This window comes from Bubalus kerabau, chromosome 4 (genome assembly GCF_029407905.1).
Source record: "Bubalus kerabau isolate K-KA32 ecotype Philippines breed swamp buffalo chromosome 4, PCC_UOA_SB_1v2, whole genome shotgun sequence".
Taxonomy (NCBI): domain Eukaryota; kingdom Metazoa; phylum Chordata; class Mammalia; order Artiodactyla; family Bovidae; genus Bubalus; species Bubalus kerabau.
Window position 1 is genome coordinate 112762783 of NC_073627.1, and position 22653 is coordinate 112785435.

Sequence of the window (22653 nt, forward strand, 5' to 3'; positions counted from 1 at the left end):
GGCTTCATCCTCCCGTTTCTACAAACCTGAAAAATTTCCCCCTTACTGGACAATCGTGGCTCATAATGTATATTCAATATTACTGTTACCCCATCTTTCCCTTTTAACATCTTTCAGTAAGCTATAGTGAAATCCACCATACCTAATTTTGTACCAAAGTGCAACAGACATAAATTTTAGTCTATGTGTTTAATATTCTCATTTGTTTATTCAGCCAAAATTGCATCTTGAAATCTCAGTAGGGGCTGGACAAAACTGAATGCTAATGATATTAGAAAGGCAGAATGATCTTGAAGAAGCTGGGTTGAAATCCCAGCTCTGCTATCAACTATATTAGCTCTGTGCCCTTGAGCATGTTGCTTGACCTCTTTGTGTCCCAAGTTTCTTCATCTGTAAAACAGCAGTTATAGTTGTACCTACCTCTTAGGGTTGCTGTGTGGATTAAATGAGTTGACACACCTATGGTACTTTGGACAGTTCTTGGTACAGTGTGAGGAACATTATGGAAGTATCAGCTGACATCAACTATCATCATTTGAAATGCAATCCGGTGCCACAGATAGTAGAATTTTTACGAATATCATTTCAAAGATTTGAGTATAAAAGGAGGAAAAAGATTGCTTCTATGAAAATACACACTAGTTTTTCTTCTCAAAGCTTAAAATAAAGCTACTCACTGAGTTAAAAATGAATTTAACTTGTACTACTTTGAACTTGCTTGAGTTAGTGTCTAACCCAGATTTTTCCTAGTGAGGTAGATAGTGGTTAAGGAGGAAAAGAATTAGATAGGAGAGTAAGGAAGATGGACTGGCACTCATGTCAGTTTTGCTGGCCAAACATTTTTTAAACAGAATTATATGCAATGCTGTGTGAAGTGGTAAAACACATTAGGGATTACTTGAGAACATAAAGCTATATTTACTAATTATGCATTATTTTAAAAAAATATAGATACATTTTGAACTATATACTATGTAGTCGGAACAATATCAGCTCAAGAAGTAATTATTCATCCTTCTCAAATTCGCATTTTGTGTAGCAGTAAAACTGATTCATTCACAGGAATTAATAAATGTCTCTCGCCTAACACTGCCATCACGGTGACCAAATTGAACTGTCTTCTGGTAGTTTCCATAAAAATGACAGAAATCCTTGTGTTTGCACACTAGGATTTCAGTAAAAATAAGAGTGTGAACGAGCTACCTCAGGGGAAGGAAACAGCAAACAAAGCCTTGGCTTCCATTCCAAAAAACACTCTTTCAGGAATTTGAAAGGAAAATGGAGTTTTAACATGAGAGTTATTAGATGGCTAGGGTAAAGACAGGAGAAGGCAATGGCACCCCACTCCAGTACTCTTGCCTGGAAAATCCCATGGGCGGAGGAGCCTGGTAGGCTGCAGTCCATGGGGTCGCTAAGAGTCGGACACGACTGAGCGACTTCACTTTCACTTTTCACTTTAATGCATTGGAGAAGGAAATGGCAACTCACTCCAGTGTTCTTGCCTGCAGAATCCCAGGGATGGGGGAGCCTGGTGGGCTGTCGTCTATGGGGTCGCACAGAGTCAGACACAACTGAAGCGACTTAGCAGCAGCAGCAGCAGGGTAAAGACAAAGTTTACCAGGTAAAGAAAATGCAATAGTATCCGCCCACCTCCCTGGAGCTACACTGTTTCTCTTTAAGCATTTTCAGTAACCCGTGATCCACTTACGTCAGAAAATACTTCGTGGAAAATTCCAGAAATAATTCATAAGGTTTAAGTTGAGTGATGCTCTGAGTAGCAGTGATGAAATCTCATGCAGTCCCACTCCATACTGCCTGGAACATTAAATCATCTTTGACTAGCATATCCCTCCCATCAGTCCCTTAGTAGCCAGCCACCTTGGTTATCGGATCCACTGTCACAGCATCACAGTACTTGTGTTCAGCTCACCCTTATTTTACTTAATGGCCCCAAAGCACAAAGAGTAATGATGTCAGACATTCAGATATGCCAAAGAGAAGCTGTAAAGCACTTCCTTTAAGTAAAAAGGTGAAAGTTTTTGACTTAAGGAAAGAAAAAGAAATTGTATGCTGAGGCTGCTAAGATCTATGGGCTTTCCTGATAGCTCAGTTGGTAAAGAATCTGCCTACGATGCAGGAGACCTGGGTTCAATTCCTGGGTCAGGAAAATTCCCTGAAGAAGGGATAGGCTACCCACTCCAGTATTCCTGGGCTTCCTTTGTGGCTCAGCTGGTAAAGAATCCGCCTACAGGGCAGGAGATTTGGATTCGATCCCTGGGTGGGGAAGATGCCCTGGAGAAGGGAAAGGCGACTGCACTTTCACTTTTCTCTTTTCATGCACTGGAGAAGGGAATGGCAACCCACTCCAGTATTCTTGCCTGGAGAATCCCAGGGACGACGGAGCCTGGTGGGCTGCCGTCTATGGGGTCACACAGAGTCGGACACGACTGAAGTGACTTAGCATAGCATAGCATAGCATACCTACTGCAGTACTCTGGCCTGGAGAATTCCATGGACTGTATAATCCATAGGGTCGCAAAGAGTCAGACATGACTGAGCAACTTTCACTGATTTATTATCTCCCATCTATCCCGGTAAGAATGAATCTTCTATCTGTGACATGTGCCAGTTTTGCTGTCATACCTCAAGGGAGAGAAGAAAAGAGGTTTCTGCTAGTTCTGCTGTCACACCCCAAATTACAAAAGTCACAGCCAGTGTATGTGACAAGTGCTCGGTTAAGATGGAAAAGGCATTAAATTTGTATGATAAGTCATTTTGAAAGAGAGAGGCCATATTCACATAACTTCTGTTAGAGTATATTGCTATAATGGTTCTATTTGATTATTAGTTACTGTTCGTTTTTTACTGTGCCTAATTTACGCACTAAATTTTATCATAGCTATGTATAGGGAAACATACAAAAAATTACATACAAGTGGACCCTTAAACAACATTGGTTTGAACTGTGTTGGTCCTCTTACAATCAGATTTTTTTCCCCTTAAATATATAACATAGTATGAAACAATCCACGAATCATGCACTTGGTTAAGTCCACAGAAGTAGAACCATGGATATGAAGGACTGACTGTAAAGTTGTAGGATTTTGGACTGCTTGGAGGCCAGTGCCCCTGACTCCCACAGTGTTCAAGAATCAACCCTATAGAGTTGGATATTATATGCTTTTTCAGGCATCCACCAGAGATTTTGGACCATATCCCCTACAGACAAGGGGGAACTACTGTACACAGGTTTGCAAAATGCCTTGTAGGGCAAAAACGGTTTATAACATACCAGACAGTTCCTCTAATTTATCTCAAAGACAACCTTACCGGGAATTTCTTTTTAGCAGTTGAAGTGAGCACAGAAGCTAAACAAGAAGACTGAAGAAGTAGCTACCAGTATAAAATAAAGCGTTGACCTTTTAAATCCCCAGTATACACCTGAAGCATTACTACAAACAAAGCTAGTGGATGTGATGAAATTCCAGATGAGCTATTTCAGATCTAAAGCTGATGCTGTTAAAGTGCTGCAGCCATTTTGCAAGCAAATTTGGAAAATTCAGCAGTAAGTTATCAATCCAATCCCAAAGAAAGGCAATGTCAAAGAATGTTCAAATGACTGTACAACTGCACTCATTTCATAGGTCAGCAAGATTATGTTCAAAATCCTTCAAGCTATGCTTCAGCAGTACATGAACCAAGAACTTTCAGATGTACAAGCTAGATTTTAAAAAGGCAGAGGAATCAGAGATCAAATTGCCAGCATACTCTGGATCATAGAAAAAGCAAGGGAATTCCAAAAAAATGTCTTTGACTATGTGGATCACAACAAACTGTGGAATATTCTTAAAAAGATGGGAATACCAGATCACATTACCTACCACCTGAGAAACCTGTATGCAGGACAAGCAGAAACAGTTACATGGAAAAACAGACTGGTTTAAAATTGGGAAAGGAGTACACCAAGGCTGTATTTTGCACCCTGCTTATTTAAATTATATGCAGAGTACATCATGCAAAATGCTGGGTTGGATGAAAAACAAGCTGGAATCAAGATTGCCAGGAAAAAAATCAACAACCTCAGATATGTAGATGATACCACTTTAATGGCAGAAAATGAACGGGAACTAAAGAACCTCTTGATGAAGGTGAAAGAGGAGAGTGAAAAAGCTGGCTTAAAACTCAACATTCAAAAAACCAAGATCATGGCATCAGTCCTATCACTTCATGGCAGGCAGATGGGGAAAATGTGGAAAAGTGTCAGATTTCATTTTCTTGGGCTCCAAAATCAATGGGGACAAGTGACTGCAGCCATGAAATTAAAAGATGCTGCTTATTGGAAGGATAGCTATGACAAATCTGCTGCTGCTGCTAAGTCGCTTCAGTCGTGTCCGACTCTGTGTGACCCCATAGACGGCAGCCCGCCAGGCTCCGCCATCCCTGGGATTCTCCAGGCAAGAACACTGGAGTGGGGCGCCGTTTCCTTCTCCAATGCATGAGAGTGAAAAGTGAAAATGAAGTCGCTCAGTCATGTCTGATTCTTTGTGATCCCATGGACTGCAGCCCATCAGGCTCCTCCGTCCATGGGATTTTCCAAGCAATCTAGACAGTGTATTAAAAACCAGAGACATCACTCTGCCAACAAAGGTCTATATAGTGAAAGCCATGGTTTTTCCAGTAGTCATGTATGGATGTGAGTTGTACCACAAAGAAGGATGAGCATCGTGAACTGATGCTTTTGAACTGTGGTGCTTGAGAAGACTCTTGAGAGTCCCTTGGACAGCAAGGAGATCAAACCAGTCAATCCTAAAGGAAATTAACCTTGAATATTCATTGGAAGGACTGATACTGAAGCTGAAGCTAGAAAACTTTGGCCACTTTGATATGAAGAGCTGACTCACTGGAAAAGACCCAGATGCTGGGAAAGATTGAGGGCAAAAGGAGAAGGGGGCGACAGAGGATGAGATGGCTGGATGGCATCACTGACTTCAATGGACATGAGTTTGAGCAAGCTCAGGGAGATAGTGAAGGAAAGAGAAACCTGGCATTCTGCAGTTCATGGGGTCATAAAGAGTCAGAGATGACTCAGTGACTGAAGGACAACATTACACCTTGAAAACAGATTAGAAACAATAACTTTCTTCCTTGCAATCTTATGGAACAAGCAGCCAGTTTATACATAATTCCTTTTGCTTAAATAAAAGGATTAAGACACTATAAAATATTTAACATACTGTTAACAATTACAGACCTACTTCCTGGAATAAACAATACATCTCATATAATTTGCCTCTTTTAAATGAAAAAAAATTAATATACTTCAGTAGTGTGCCCAATTAAGTCAAATTAGTTATTATTCTTTAAAGTGATTTTTGACATAAGAGATAGAGAGATACATATGAAATAGTCAAAATATATTTTGTAAGAAATATTATATACCATTTAGTTAATTCTTCAGTGGGAAATTTGGCACTTTTAGTGTGGTACTTGAAATTTTCCATACAGTAATGGATAGTATAATCACAGAAACTTCCTGAATCAGTTATTGTTCAAAATGAGAATAAACTTTAAAATATTTTTAACTGTGTCATAGAAAACTGATTAATGCTTTTCAACAGATCTTCATTGCCCTTTGAAAAAATCAGTATAAAAGAACATAAAGAGTTGATATATGTCAAGCATATTAAATTTTCATCAGCTCCCCAATATAGCTTAACTTTTTATTTTTTATTAACTGCTCTAAAATTATGCTGATCCATTCTTTGACAGGAATTGTTTCCTTATTCCAAAAGCATTCCTTTCTCAGGTCCACAATTGACCAATGGAATAAGGCATCTTATATCACAAGGCATAAGGAAGGAGGGCAGTTTACAAAACAGGAAAGGGCTAGAATTATTTCAGTTTTGTTCTTTCATCTCTAGCCCTGAACTGGAAGAAGCATGAGCTCCTGAAAAGAGAATTTTGGTGTTTCCCCCGCCCCCACCCCCCAAAAAACAGGGTAGATAGAATATTTTTAAGCTAATTATTTTTATCTGACATGCTTGTCCAACCAATAATTGGTATTGACCTTAGCTGGAACTAACCACTGGAAAACAGCATAAAATGATATTGCTAGGGTAAGGGCAGAGGTGAAAACAGACGTCAAACTACTGTTTCAGTTTTAAATTTTCATTTTAAATAAAACATTCACAAAAATAACAATAATTTAGGTATTAAAAAGCTTTGGAAACATTTCAGTGAAATACTAGATCTTAACTTCCATCCTTTATCCAAAACCTGGAATAAAAGTCAATAGAGGGAATTCTCTTGTGGTCCAGTGGTTAGGACTTGGTGCTGCCACTGCTGGGGCCCCAGGTTTGATCCCTAGTTGGGGAAGATCCCAGAAGCCACATAGCATGGCCAGAAATAAATAAGAAAATAAAAATAAATAGAAAACATTCCTGCAGTGGAAGATACACAAACATTTGGTGGTGGGGGTGTATGTGTTAAGAACAAACACTTCAAATTACTGTGTGAAGCCCTAATTTGAGTAGCATTATTTATGAAAGAAAGAAAGAACCAAGAACCAAGAATTTACTTGGGTCATTGAAGTACATCAAAGTACCCTATAATTAACATGAAAAAAAAATCAAATTACCTCATAAGAAATTTTACTGTCATAGAAGTAGATCTCATGTTCAAAATAACATCTCAATATTTTTATAATATCTGCTAAACTTAGCACTATAATTCTTCTTTTATTAATTGACATGGCCAGGAAAATATAAACATAGAGGCAACCCTCAATGATTTAAAAGTTATTATGAAGTTTTATTACATATCTTAGAAATCCTAGTAAACCTTATACATTTCCAGTTGTGAAAATCTCAAGACTTTTAGTAGAAGTCCCTGAAACTATTTTCTTATAAAGAACTTAAGTGAATACATCTTAGCCCATCCAGACATAATGCAAATCATGAAACTTCAACCCTTTTAATTATTCATATGCTCTAGCCAGAAACTGAATTCTAACTGATGTTAGAGTAGGAAATAGGAATTAGCAAATTGATGCCTCATTTCTGTTCTGCATAATGACTGCTAAAACTAACTGCTTGCTTTTTAAGGAACAAGCTTATAATTTCACTATAAATATTAGGAAGTGATTGTTCACATTTTCATAAGCAAAATTTATTTCTTAAGTTTAACCTCACTTCTGAGGAAGTCAGTTCCAAAAGAAATTTTTGAGTTAAAATATCTAACCAAATAAGGGGATTTAAATTAGAGAAACAGAGATAGAGTTAGGGTCAGACATAGAGAGGTACTGGGATCTGGGGAGGGTGGCGAAGGAAGAGAGTGTTTCTTTCTCTAACGCAAATATATAATCAGTTGGAGAAAAAATATGTATTTCCGAAATAATCTCAAGCAAAACAATACCTGGTAATGGTGCCCATCTTATATGCTCCCTTATATCTGTCAAATATGTACTGTTGGTAACCAAAGAATAGTAGTTGCCTGGAAAAAGTCCAGGGAGAGGCAAAGAACACTTGTTGATAGAGAGGAAGGGGAACTGCCCATGGTGGGAGGCAAACTTCTGCCTGCAGGCCAGACCCAGCTCACTGGCTGCTTCTGTATAGTACATGAGACAAGAATAGTTTTTATATTCTAAAATGGTGAAAAAGAATCAATGGATAAAGAAGATGTGGTACATAGATACAATGGAGTATTACTCAGCCATAAAAAAGTGAATTTGAGTCAGTTCTAGTGAGGTGGATGAACCTAGAGCCTGTTAAACAGAATGAAGTAAGTTAGAATGAAACAAGAACTCATAAAACAATATATTAATGTATACATATGGAATCTAGAAAAATGGTATTGATGAGTGTATTTGCAAGGAAGAAATCAAGATGCAGATATGGAGAATGGACTTGTGGACACTGGGGGAAGGAAGGGGTGGGACAAACAGAGAAAGTAGCATTGGCATATATACACTACCATGTGTAAAACAGATAGCTAGTGAGAATTTTGGTACAGTACAGGAAGCCCTGTCTGGTGCTCTGTGATGACCTGGAGGGGTGGCATGGGAGTAGGGGATGGAGGACTCAAGAGTGAGGTGATATATGCATAATTATGACTTATTTGCATTATTATATGCAAATACAATACAGAAACCGATACAACATTGTAAAGCAATTTTCCTCCAATTAAAAAATTAAAAAAAAAAGAATCAATGACATATGTACATTGCATGAAATTTAAATGTTTGTGTCCATCTATAAAGTTTAATAGAAGCACAGTCATGTATTAATTGACATTTTGTCTCCCGCTGTTTTTGTACTTCAATAGCAGAGTTTAATAGTTAAACTTGTATGGTACACATATTCTAAAATATTCCCTAGCTGACCCTTTACAGAAAAAGTTTGCCAGCCTCTAAACTAGATCTTTGCTTTAATTCTTTCCTTGGCTGATTATGTTTAACCTCAGAATAAATAACTTCTAATGATACTTTATAGTGATATCATGAAACACAAGACTATTTATAGCTATGGAATGGGTTGATCTCTTGTCTTTTTGACTTTATCCTTTTGAAAAAGGAATATGACACAGATGGAAACAGTAGTTCTTGAAGCAATCAAGAGGTGGGAGTGCATTCAAGAGATATTGCAATGATTCTCAACTTTTAAATTCTGATCAGAAGACCAACACATGATCCATATGTTCCATTAGGTCTATAACTACTACTAACATTGATACAAAGAAATGATCCCATCCATTGACTTCTTAAAAGTCATGAATACTTAACTTTTTCTGATAGCACAAACACACAATGAACCTGTTTGCCAAAGCAGAGCCTGGTGGAAATTTAAATTCCTTTGAAAACTTAAGCCATGTTAAAAGTGAGACAGCAGGCTCCAAATGGAGTCACTTGTGCTAAATCTCATGTCACAAACCAAAACTTAATACCTAATCACAGTCTCGCCCTCCCTCACCTGCCAGGAATATAACCTTTAACCCATCAACCTGGATTTACCTAGTCAGCACTGGTAAGGATAATCTGTTCCCCTTTAGAGGGTGACATTCCCTGAAAGAATGCATTCCTTGCTAATAATTTCCCTTTTTCACCCCTTCCTTTTTTACAGCTCAGCCTCTTCATGACCTTCATAATCCTATCATTGTTTATTTTACTTTTTAACAGGCTTTATTGATATATACTTGTTCACTGTTGCCAAAAAAAAAAAAATCTCACAAAACACAAAACAACACACACACAAAATCAAACTCTCAAGACTGTAAGTACTAGGAGGACAGGAAAAATGACTTATTCATGTTTTACACAGATGCCTGACAAAAAGTTGTGGTTCATAAAGTTTCTGTTGAATGACTAATATGCCTGAACATGGCTGATACTTTTACTAGAAAACAATATTTACTTTTTAAATCTTACTTCTTAATGTATCTTAATAAGACAGTGAATTTGGCTTTTACATGGAGGAGATAATGAAAAGCACTCATTTTTAAAATGCATGCATAAGACAAAGATAATTGTCTTCATGTCATCTGTTTGTATTATTACAATAGGCTTTATCTGTAGCTTCCTCTGTGAAAGCTTGCAAAGTTAAGACAGACTGGGAGCTCTGCTTTGCAAATCACTTTTGCTCAGGATCACAAGTATGTTAGGATTCATGGATTTATAGAACTTTTTAACTCCTCTCATTTTTCAGCTTAAGAGATTCCTTCCAGAAGCAATCAGAGTTAATTTTTTTTTTTCTTTTTCCTCTGAACTTAACTAAATGCATTATTGGACCACTATCAATGAATGAACTAAATTTTCTTGACGTCCTTGGGAATTCAAAGCAAGATCACTATTAAGAAATTGGCAAATTTAGGAGGCAGGTTTACTTGTGTGAAATAAAATTGAAGGGAATCTCTAGAGTACTCAGTTCCACTTGGGGAAGGAATTGAAGATTTTCTTTGTTGGTGGTTTTAATTACAAAGGCATTTGCTCGTGTGCTTTTTAATAGAGTTTTCCATGGCTTTAAAAATTTTTTTAATGTCAGGATGAACAGGCATTTCAATACAAAACAGAGGACGTTAATACCGCTAAGTAGCAGGGACACTTCAAAGTTACTTACAACGTATGGCAATGTCTACCCCTTGTGGGCTCACAGGATGGGAGGGTAGAGGCCCTTGTTATAGCTACAGACGGGTCAGAAGCTAAAGTGGAGCCGCCAGACAGCTGCAAAAAAGGGCCCAGTCTGTACACTGTGAAGTTCATCATTTGATGGCTTCAGTGAGAGCCTATACCTCACTGCTGCAATTAAAGTATAAAATTACTAACAGAATTTTGCTTCCAGCTAAGGGGATCTATAAAAATTCTTGGTTGTTTAGTAACAGATGTGATTTTATTAGAAGATAATTACTACAAACAATTAATTTATAATACTAATCATTCTTCTACTAATTTGTGCACATCTTAGAATGGGTTGATCCCATAGATACCTGTCAAGCAGATTAAAATGGATTTAGAGATTATTATGTTCATTTGTCTCTCATATTTGCTTATGAGAGTTCTTGGTGAGTTATGGTAAAGGCATCAAAGATTATAAATCATTTTCACACTGTAATTGCCTAAAAAGGCTAATCCAGTTATTATATACTTTAATCTACATACAATAATAACTATACTTTTTTTCTTTAGCAGAAGGCTGGGAATTTTACTTTGGACCTTTGTGTTCACATCCCAGTACATAGGCCCATGAAGACTTTAAGACACATTTATAGAGACAGAAAGGTAACTAATGTTTCAATTATTTTACAGGGATGAATGGAAAGTGAAGAACTAAGCAAACAACGTGTTTGCACTGAACCCAGTATGGTGGTGGTGGTTTAGTAACTAAATTGTGTCTGACTCTTCTGACCCCAGGGACTGTAGTCTGCCAGGCTCCTCTGTCCATGGGATTCTCCAGACAAGAACACTGGGGTGAGTTGCCATTTCCTTCTCCAGGGGATCTTCCTGACCCAGGGATCAAACCTGGGTCTCGTGCATTGCAGGTGGATTCTTTACTGACTGAGCCACCAGGGAAGCCCAAAAAGAACATGTTTGCATTGAACCCAGCATACCTGGCAAATTTAGATTTAGTTAGACCCTCTTCCCTAAAAATTCTTTTAAAGAAATGATGAATTTGTGGCATGGAATTGAATGTCAGGTTTCTAGCCTTATTCCTTGAGAAAGAGCATATATTTCCACACTGATCCCCAAGAAAATTTACTTCATAAAAATATTTGATGAGAATACCCTCACCATAATTTATGAGATCAACTTTGTGCATGCATACTCACTGGACCTCTCTTAGAACACTGTCACTCCTATGGACTCTAGACAGGGTGACTGAGGTTCCTGGTTATACATTTAGCAAAGACGTGCCATGTAACAGTCATCTTGTTACACTTCTGTAGGCCCTAAAGAATGTAGGTGTCAAGGGTAGGGAGTGGGAACTGAGGACTGTTTCTTGTGTGTCTCTGCAATCAAGTAAAGAGTTAAAGACAGTAGTTTTCTACCCAGCCACTTTTATCACTTCCCTTTGAAGTCAGAATTTATATCCATGGTATTTTGTACAGTATCCTTATAATGTGCACAACAAAAATTTATTAATTTATGCCATTTAATAACACATCAGGGCTTCCTCAGTGTCTCAGGGGTAAAGAATTCACTTGCCAATGCCGAAGACAAGCACTTGATCTCTGGGTCAGGTAGATCCCCTGGAGAAGGAAATGGCAACCCAGTCCAGTATTCTTGCTTGGGAAATCCCATGGACAGAGGAGTCTGGTGGGCTATAGTCCACGGGGTCACAAAAGAGTTGGCCAGGACTTAGCCACTAAAACCAAACCAAACCAACAGCGATGAACAACATATCAGGCAAAGGATGAATGGAAAACTTTTGACACCTAAAGGTTTAAAGCAATGATTTTGAAGTCTGGGTTGACATCTAACTCTCCTAATTAAACCCAGTGTTCATTTAGCCAGATCATTCAGCTTCCCAAGCCAGACCACTCACTTGGGAACCAAGCCAGCACACTTGGCACCAGGGGCACAATGCTTTAAGCAATGGTGTCCTGACTACAGTGTCCCCTCTGGGACTCTTCTGCTAGACTGTACTTGACAGGTGACTAGGAGTCTGGAAGACCTCAGCACCCCATCTACACCCTGACTTATAACCCTGGAACAACTAGGACCTGGAAAAGGAGGAATGACTGTTTCTATACAAATGTTTCCTTTCCAAACCAGAAATTATTTCATTTGAATTACAGACTGTTGGAATTATTATAAATAAATTTTTCCGATAAGAAGAGGATGGTTTTACTTAACTGATTTTCATCATCTGTTTACAAAAAATTTGATTAAAGGCAAAATTAGAGAGAGATACATGATTATTTACATTTCAACTCTGTCAGTCTGGTTTTTGGTCTAACTTTCCTTATCCTCATGATCCCAGTGCATCCAGAGAATTAGGGGAAGTGAAACAGGACATGTGAGAATTTGGAGAAGTGAAACAGGACATGTGAACTGTCTGTTCATTCCATTTCATTACAAATATATTATACATAGAAATAATAACAAAGAACACACATAGTACTTCTTACATGTCAGTTCAGTTCAGTCACTCAGTCGTGTCCGACTCTTTGCGACCCCATGAATCGCAGCATGCCAGGCCCCCCTGTCCATCACCAACTCCCGGAGTTCACCCAGACTCACGTCCATTGAGTCAGGTATGCCATCCAGCCATCTCATCCTCTGTCGTCCCCTTCTCCTCCAGCCCCAAATCCCTCCCAGCATCAGAGTCTTGTCCAATGAGTCAAATCTTCGCATGAGGTGGCCAAAGTACTGGAGTTTCAGCTTTAGCATCATTCCTTCCAAAGAAATCCCAGGGCTGATCTCCTTCAGAATGGACTGGTTGGATCTCCCTGCAGTCCAAGGGACTCCCAAGAGTCTTCTCTAACACCACAGTTCAAAAGCATCAATTCTTTGGCGCTCAGCCTTCTTCACAGTCCAACTCTCACATCCATACATGACCACAGGAAAAACCATAGCCTTGACTAGACGGACCTTTGTTGGCAAAGTAATGTCTCTGCTTTTGAATATGCTGTCTAGGTTGGTTGTAACTTTCCTTCCAAGGAGTAAGCGTCTTTTAATTTCATGGCTGCAGTCACCATCTGCAGTGATTTTCGAGCCCCCAAAAATAAAGTCTGACACTGTTTCCACTGTTTCCCCATCTGTTTCCCATGAAGTGATGGGACCAGATGCCGTGATCTTCATTTTCTGAATGTTGAGCTTTAAGCCAACTTTTTCACTCTCCACTTTCACTTTCATCAAGAGGCTTTTGAGTTCCTCTTCACTTTCTGCCATAAGGGTGGTGTCATCTGCATATCTGAGGTTATTGATATTTCTCTTGGCAATCTTGATTCCAGCTTGTGTTTCTTCCAGTCCAGTGTTTCTCATGATGTACTCTGCATAGAAGTTAAATAAGCAGGGTGACAATATACAGCCTTGATGTACTCCTTTTCCTATTTGGAACCAGTCTGTTGTTCCATGTCCAGTTCTAACTGTTGCTTCCTGACCTGCATACAAATTTCTCAAGAGGCAGATCAGGTGGTCTGGTATTCCCACCTCTTTCAGAATTTTCCACAGTTTATTGTGATCCACACAGTCTTACAGGTCAGCACTCTACAAATATTGATTCATTTAATCAAACTTATAACATAATCAACACAATGTATGAGGTAGATATATTTTTACAACCATTTTCAGATAAATAAATTGAAGCATGGGCTTCCTTGGTGGGTCAGCTGGTAAAGAATCTGCTTGCAATGTGGGAGACCCTGGGTTGGAAAGATTCCCCTGGAGAAGGGAAAGGCTACCCACTCCAGTATTCTGGCTTGGAGAAAACCATGGACCATACAGTCCATGGGGTCACAAAGAGTTGGACACTACAGAGTGGTTGTTAGTGTAACTCACCATCTAGCTTCTGAAACTTACCATCTAGCTCCTGTGCCCCTATTTATAATCACTAAGTTGATATTGCCGAGGAATATCACCAAGAGTGAATTTTAATTCCCAGAAGAGACATTTCAGTGCTTCATTTGGCTACCTGCTATGACTATTTTCTTTTGGTTCTTCTTATGGACATTTGCCCATTCTCCCATTCATTAAGCACACATTTATTGAGCATCTATTCTAAGCACTGTGCTTAGAGCTGGGGTTACCCAGATGGATGAGACTAAGGTTGCAATCTACTAGGAAAAGCAGGCCCATAATTCCAAAACATGCTGCACAGTCTGTTCAAAGTGCTATAGAAACACAGAAAGCAGAGTGACTGTTTGCCAAGGCAAGGAAAGTTTTACATAATGAGTGATAATATAATCAAGTCTAAAAGAATGTGAAACATTGGTGGTTTCATGACTATATTATGACCACACTCAAAACTTTCCAGGGAGAAAAGCTGTATTTTTATTTCTGTGTATTTATTTAGATAAAGCAAGTGAAAAAAGGTTGGTGAGGGAGATTTTTTATTCATGGGTCTGAATTACAATTATTTAAATAAGCACCTCCCAAAATATTAAGAACTCACATACATTGACATCAACTTGACAAAAACAGCACACAGCAGTGTGTTCTCTAATCTCTCAAGTAGTGTACCTATTCCTGATGCTCTTTATGGTTCACTGTAGAGGGTTTTGATGGTATTCTGTGCTATTTAAATCTATACATCAAGTTTTTAAGGGATAGATTAAGCCAGTCTAGTCATTCTTGAATATTTATATCATTTACAGGCAGAAATAGCTGCCATCCAAAAAACCAATAAAATTGTCCTAAATTGAGAAAAAGAAATGTTGTCTACTATTAACTCAGGATAACTAAAAATTGCTTAGTCTTGTACACTTATGTTCTGTCATGTTTCTTGACATAGTATCTAAGCATCTACTGTAAAATATCACATAAATTTTTCTGGAGTCTCAACAACTATGTCTTAGATGCTGAAATATGTGAGCATTATTGTGGGAGTTAGGAGCCAGGGAGTCTTGGGTACATTTAAGCAACTTGGACAGGCCAACAGAGGAGCAACAGATGTGGGACAATGAACACACATCAGGGGGTCTTAAATTACAGTCTATGAGTGGCCTTCAAGGATCCATAAGCTGCCTGATATTGTGTACAAAACTGTGTGTGTGCTCAAAGCTACATTTGTCCAGGATGAATTTTTATCTCAGTCTCAGCTTGGTTTGTATTCCCTTTTACCACTCACTCACCCTTCAAGGTTTAAAACTATCAGGCTTACAGTGTTCACTAGTAAGAAAGAAGTTGGTATCAGGTCTCTATTGTTTTAGAATTCATTGTTTCTTGTATATATTTATGTCTGGTTCACTGTATAATAAGGTGTACACATAAAGTTTTCTGTTTAAAAGTTTCTCCAGTATTACTTTAAAAAAAAAAAAAACTGAACTCAAAAGATGAATCACATTTCAAGAGGAATCACCAATCCCACTTTTGACATCAGCTACCCTATGCCAAGGCCATGTCTAGATAGTAGAAAATCCTGCCCTGAGGATATTAAGAGAATAGACAGTTGAGACAGTAGATATCATTATTTCCTTCCTTGTCCACTGCTCTTAGTATTAATATATAATGTTTTTGAATTTTGAGAAAGTTTGTTTTTGTGTGTGTGTGTGTGTATGCTCAGTTTACCAACTGACCCAAATAGGTAAGTTAAAGAAGAAAAGTTGATCCCACACCACATGCTCCCAGTAGCCTTTAATATACTAGCTAACTCAAGGGACAATTAATATTTCCTTAGTTTATGCCCCGTTGTGATATTCAAATACAATGTCAGACATTCAGGACCATCAGAGGAAGAGGTACAACTCAGCAAAAAAGACTATGAGCTTTGGTCTCAGACAGGGCCCAGTTCTCACCCCAGCTCTGTCTCTCACAACCTATGTTCCTTCGAATAACACATTCCTTAGCCTTTCTCAGCCACTCTGTCCTTATAAAATGGTCTTAATAACATACTTCACAGGTTTTAAAGAGTACAATGAGGTAATCTGTGCCTGCACACAAAAATATATGACTGCCCTCCAATCAAAAAGTGCTCTCAAGGAAAGGCTAACAAGCTTATTGGTAGCACCCTGTGCCCACCCCACCTCCTTCTGTGCCCCCACACCATTTTGCTTTACATTTATCATGCTCTGTCTTGTATGCAAATTAGTTGCTTTCATGATTCTCTGCTGTGGGGACTCAAACACAGGCCTTTATTCCATTCTCTAAAATGGGAGAATGGCTGATTAAGAGCATTGCACAGCAAGGTGAATGTATGAGTTTTAAGTTAGTAAAATTGACTCAAGAGAGGCAGAGTTTCAAAAACCAACTAAAGTCAGCATCCCTGGGCAAAATATTCATCAGTAGCTTAAGGTCTAGATCAAGCATCCAAAAACTATGGCCCACAGGCAAAATATGGCCCCTCTTTCCCCTATGCAGCTCACAAATACAGCTGTACTCATTACATATTGTCTATGACCTCAAGCCCAAAACATTTACTCTCTGGCCGCTTACTGAAAAGCTTGGCTGACCTTCATCCTAGAGAAGGGCCATAAAAATACAGTGTGATTTTCCATTTTAAGTGTTATATAAGTAATATGCAAACTTACATAATTTTACATTTTTAATAGCCATATTAAAAGGTAAAATAAACTTTAATGTTTGATTTAATCTAACATACTTAAAAGCTTTAAATAATATTAATGAGATATTTTACTATTTTACTTTCTTGCGGACTAGCCACATTTCCAGTGCTCAGTAGCCACATGTGGCTGCCATATAGCACAGTTCCATTCTAAAAGTCCATGTGAGCCACTGGCTTTATGAGGATAGAAGTGGCTGTGTGGTCAGGTTTTGGCCAAGTCACTGATTCCAACACAGGGTCTAGGAACCCCATCAGGCAACTGGTAACGCTGGAGATTCTGTGAAATAAATCAGGGAATAAAAACCCAGTAAGACAAAAAGTCGGAGAAGGTGATGGCACCCCATTCCAGTATTCTTGCCTGGAAAATCCCATGGATGGAGTAGCCTGGTGGGCTACAGTCCATGGGGTCGCTAAGAGTCGGATACGACTGAGTGACTTCACTCTCACTTTTCACTTTCCTGCATTGGAGAAGGAAATGGCAACCCACTCCAGTGTTCTTGCCTGGAGAATCCCAGGGACAGGGGAGCCTGGTGGGCTGCCGTCTATGGGGTCGCACACAGTTGGACACAACTGAAGTGACTTAGCAGCAGCAAGACAAAAAGTAAAGTAAGAATATGTCTGAGGGAAAAGGATGAAGGGACACAATAGCCCCAGAAGATGAAACTGCCCAGAGCTGCAGTGAGTGTGTGTACACAGTTGCTTGAAGTTTAATAAAATTAAATACAGTGTGATTTTCCCCTACCACATCCTTAAAGGATCATTAGCTTTTGAAAGGAAAAAACTATGTTACATTCATCTTATTATGTGATTATGATACCCACCATAGTGCTTGGCCCTTAGTTTGTGCCTGAAATACATTAGCTGAAGCTGAAACTAAGCAATGTACTGTTGATAACTGGATAGTGAATAAACAATTGTCTGCATCAATGACTTAAAATATAAATAATGAATCAGTTTTCAGTGACTGATAACAGTTTCAATCTCCCTAGGATTCTTGGATTTAATACAAATCAGAGTCTGAAAGCTAAAAAGTGAAGAATTATCTTCTACCTTAATGGCTGAGTTTTGAATAAAATATAAAGCAGTGTGCATCATCAAAGATAAAACTTACAAAATGCTTCATGACTTCCTTTTTGTTGTTTATTAATTTCTTTCCTGAAAATCAATTTGTAGAACTATAAAGAAATTTTTACCTATCACGGTGTGACAAAAGTTTAAATAGCTCAGCAACTCTCCACAGTTTAAAGATGCTATATAATAAGTTAATAGGCATAGCCTACCAAAAACACTTCAAGTGATGCAATGTATCTGTATCTGCTCTAAAATTGTATACATCTATGTGTCTCTTGGCTGGTATTTGGAGCACCTGATTTCTAGTGTTAAAACCACAATTACGTATGGACTGTAATAAGGTATTTAACTTCTCTGAACATGAGCTTACTTACCTATAAATGAAGGAGTAAGTGTTCAATATGTATTGTTTCTTTTGATTGTGAAATCCGATCATTTACCTTTCCTTGCCCTGTCACTTCATATTTTCCCCAGGTTTTCGGATGTAAATACAAAGAAGTAACTGGAAAAACTTAGGAATGACAATGATACATAAGCAAATAATTTTATTTAACTTAATAAGAATCAAAAGGAAGGTACTTTACTATTCATTCCTCCTCAGTTGCTGCTCCCAAACCTCCAGAGAATCTTCTAGGGGTGAATTAAGTTACCAACTTCAGGTCATAAGAGCAGTCATACAACACACGACTCTATTGATTGTTCAAACTAGAAGAAAATAAGCAGCACTTCGCTAATTCTGCTAAAACGACCTGCGCGCTAAGCGCAGGCGGCTGCGACTGGCGCACTAAGCGCGGCCGAGAGGAGCCACCCCACGTCCGAGGTCAGGGGCAGAAGCCGGGAGACCCCATGCCCGAAGAGCAGCGGCCAAGAGGAGTTACCCCACGTCCGAGGTCAGGGGCAGCGGCCGAGAGTACGAGACTGCGACAGAGCAGGAACGTCCAAGAGGAGCTACCCTGCGCCGGAGGCCAGGGGCGTTGGCCGGGAGGACCAACCCCACGCCGAGGCCAGGGGCGGTAGCCGGGAACCAACCCGACATCCAAGGAGCCATGGCTGTGCAGGCGCAGGAGAGCCTAGAGGAGCTATCCCACGTTGAAGGTCAGGAAGGGCGGCAGTGAGGAGATATCCCTCCTCCGAGGTCAGGAGCAATGGCTGCGCTTTGCTGGAACAGCTGTGAAGAGATACCCCATGCCCAAGGTAAGAGAAACCCAAGAAAGATGGTAGGTGTTGCAAGAGGGCATCAGAGGGCAAACACACTGAAACCATACTCACAGAAAACTAGTCAATCTAATCACACTAGGACCACAGCCTTGTCTAACTCAATGAAACTAAGCCATGCCCGTGGGGCCACCCAAGATGGACTGGTCATGGTGGAGAGATCTGACAGAATGTGGTCCACTAGAGAAGGGAATGGCAAACCACTTCAGTATTCTTGCCTTGAGAACCCCATAACAATATGAAAAGGCAAAATGATAAGATACTGAAAGAGAAACTCCCCAGGTCAGTAGGTGCCCAATATGCTACTGGAGACCAGTGGAGAAATAACTCCAGAAAGAATGAAGGGATGGAGCCAAAGCAAAAACAATACCCAGCTGTGGATGTGACTGGTGATAGAAGCAAAGTCCGATGCTGTAAAGAGCAATATTGCATAGGAACCTGGAATGTCAGGTCCGTGAATCAAGGCAAATTGGAAGTGGTCAAACAAGAGATGGCAAGAGTGAATGTCAACATTCTAGGAATCAGTGAACTGAAATGGACTGGAATGGGTGAATTTAACTCAGATGACCATTAGATATACTACTGCGAGCAGGAATCCCTCCGAAGAAATGGAGTAGCCATTATGGTCAACAAAAGAGTCTGAAATGCAGTACTTGGATGCAATCTCAAAAACGACAGAATGATCTCTGTTTGTTTCCAAGACAAATCATTCAATATCACAGTAATCCAAGTCTATGCCCCAACCAGTAACGGTGAAGAAGCTGAAGTTGAACGGTTCTATGAAGACCTCAGGACCTTTTAGAACTAACACCCAAAAAAGATGTCCTTTTCATTATAGGGAACTGGAATGCAAAAGTAGGAAGTCAAGAAACACCTGGAGTAACAGGCAAATTTGGCCTTGAAATACAGAATGAAGCAGGGCAAAGACTGATAGAGTTTTGCCAAGAAAATGCACTGGTCATAACAAACGCCCTCTTCCAACAACACAAGAGAAGACTCTATACATGGACATCACCAGATGGTCAACACCGAAATCAGATTGCTTATATTCTTTGAAGCCAAAGATGGAGAAGCTCTATACAGTCAGCAAAAACAAGACCAGGAGCTGACTGTGGCTCAGACCATGAACTCCTTATTGCCAAATTCAGACTTGAAGAAAGTACGGAAAACACTAGACCATTCAGGTATGACCTAAATCAAATGCCTTATGACTATACAGTAGAAGTGAGAAATAGATTTAAGGGCCTAGATCTGATAGATAGAGTGCCTGATGAACTATGGAATGAGGTTCCTGACATTGTACAGGAGACAGGGATCAAGACCATCCCCAGGGAAAAGAAATGCAAAAAAGCAAAATGGCTGTCTGGGGAGGCCTTACAAATAGCTGTGAAAAGAAGAGAAGTAAAAAGCAAAGGAGCAAAGGAAAGATATAAACATCTGAATGCAGAGTTCCAAAGAATAGCAAGAAGAGATAAGAAAGCCTTCTTCAGCGATCAATGCAAAGAAATAGAGGAAAACAACAGAATGGGAAAGACTAGAGATCTCTTCAAGAAAATTAGAGATACCAAGGGAACATTTCATGCAATGATGGGCTCAATAAAGAACAGAAATGGTATGGACCTAACAGAAGCAGAAGATATTAAGAGATGGCAAGAATACACAGAAGAACTGTACAAAAAAGATCTTCACAACCCAGATAATCACAATGGTGTGATCACTGACCTAGAGCCAGACATCCTGGAATGTGAAATTAAGTGGGCCTTAAAAAGCATCACTATGAACAAGGCTAGTGCAGGTGATAGAATTCCAGTTGAGTTATTTCAAATCCTGAAAGACAATGCTGTGAAAGTGCTGCACTCAATATGCCAGCACATTTGGAAAACTCAGCAGTGGCCACAGGACTGGAAAAGGTCAGTTTTCATTCCAATCCCAAAGAAAGGCAAGGCCAAAGAATGCTCAAACTACCGCACAATTGCACTCATCTAACACGCTAGTAAAGTAATGCTCAAAATTCTCCAAGCCAGGCTTCAGCAATATGTGAACTGTGAACTTCCTGATGTTCAAGCTGGTTTTCGAAAAGGCAGAGGAACCAGAGATCAAATTGCCAATATCTGCTGGATCATGGAAAAAGCAAGAGAGTTCCAGAAAAACATCTATTTCTGCTTTATTGACTATGCCAAAGCCTTTGACTGTGTGGATCACAATAAACTGTGGAAAATTCTGAAAGAGATAGGAATACCAGACCACCTGACCTGTCTCTTGAGAAATCTGTATGCAGGTCAGGAAGCAACAGTTAGAACTGGACATGGAACAACAGACTGGTTCCAAATAGGAAAAGGAGTACGTCAGGGCTGTATATTGTCACCCTGCTTATTTAACTTCTATGCAGAGTACATCATGAGAAACGCTGGACTGGAAGAAACACAAGCTGGAATCAAGATTGCCGAGAGAAATATCAATAACCTCAGATATGCAGATGACACCACCCTTATGGCAGAAAGTGAAGAGGAACTCAAAAGCCTCTTGATGAAAGTGAAAGTGGAGAGTGAAAAAGTTGGCTTAAAGCTCAACATTGATAAAACGAAGATCATGGCATCCGGTCCCATCACTTCATGGGAAATAGATGGGGAAACAGTAGAAACAGTGTCAGACTTTATTTTTCTGGGCTCCAAAATCACTGCAGATGGTGACTGCAGCCATGAAATTAAAAGACGCTTACTCCTTGGAAGGAAAGTTATGACCAACCTAGATAGCATATTCAAAAGCGGAGACATTACTTTGCCAACAAAGGTTCGTCTAGTCAAGGCTCTGGTTTTTCCTGTGGTCATGTATGGATGTGAGAGTTGGACTGTGAAGAAGGCTGAGCGCCAAAGAATTGATACTTTTGAACTGTGGTGTTGGAGAAGACTCTTGAGAGTCCCTTGGACTGCAAGGAGATCCAACCAGTCCATTCTGAAGGAGATCAGCCCTGGGATTTCTTTGGAAGGAATGATGCTAAAGCTGAAACTCCAATACTTTGGCCACCTCATGCGAAGAATTGACTCATTGGAAAAGATTATGATGCTGGGAGGGATTGGGGGCAAGAGGAGAAGGGGACGACAGAGGATGAGATGGCTGGATGGCATCACTGACTCGATGGACATGAGTTTGAGCGAACTCCGGGAGTTGGTGATGGACAGGGAGGCCTGGCGTGCTGCGATTCATGGGGTCGCAAAGAGTCGGACACGACTGAGTGACTGATCTGATCTGATGATGACTTTTATATTGAACTCTCCACATATAAGACACCCTAGTCACAAACACTAATTAAAATGTCCCCTCAGGAGAGAGGCGGGATAATATATCTTACATCAACTAACTAGAATGTCCCATAATTGTTCTCTCTGTGCCAGTGTGTCTCTCCCTACAGCAAGTTTTGTTTAAAACTCCTTTTTGCACATTTTGAGCAAAACAAAATCCATAGATAAAACTTGTTACATATTGAAACAGTTTAATTCTGAGCTATACCAGAAATCTATCACTTCAGTTCAGTTCAGTCGCTCAGTCGTGTCCGACTCTTTGCGACCCCATGAGTTGCAGCACGCCAGGCCTCCCTGTCCATCACCAAATCCCGGAGTACACTCAGACTCACGTCCATCGAGCCAGTGATGCCATC

At 39.6% G+C, this 22653-nt stretch overlaps 1 long non-coding RNA gene and 1 other non-coding gene across 2 annotated transcripts in view; one reads left to right on the forward strand and one right to left on the reverse strand.

The window, feature by feature from the left end:
- Positions 1 to 2095: 2095 nt before the first annotated feature.
- TRNAR-ACG (transfer RNA arginine (anticodon ACG)) lies at positions 2096 to 2168 on the forward strand. The gene has a single exon. It is a non-coding gene; the product is annotated as a tRNA-Arg (tRNA).
- A 16151-nt stretch (positions 2169 to 18319) lies between these two features.
- Positions 18320 to 22653, reverse strand: part of LOC129650114 (uncharacterized) — a 118461-nt gene continuing 114127 nt past the window's right edge. The window contains exon 3 of the long non-coding RNA XR_008713599.1: positions 18320 to 18951. This is a non-coding gene — a long non-coding RNA (uncharacterized LOC129650114). The remainder of the gene's footprint in view (positions 18952 to 22653) is intronic.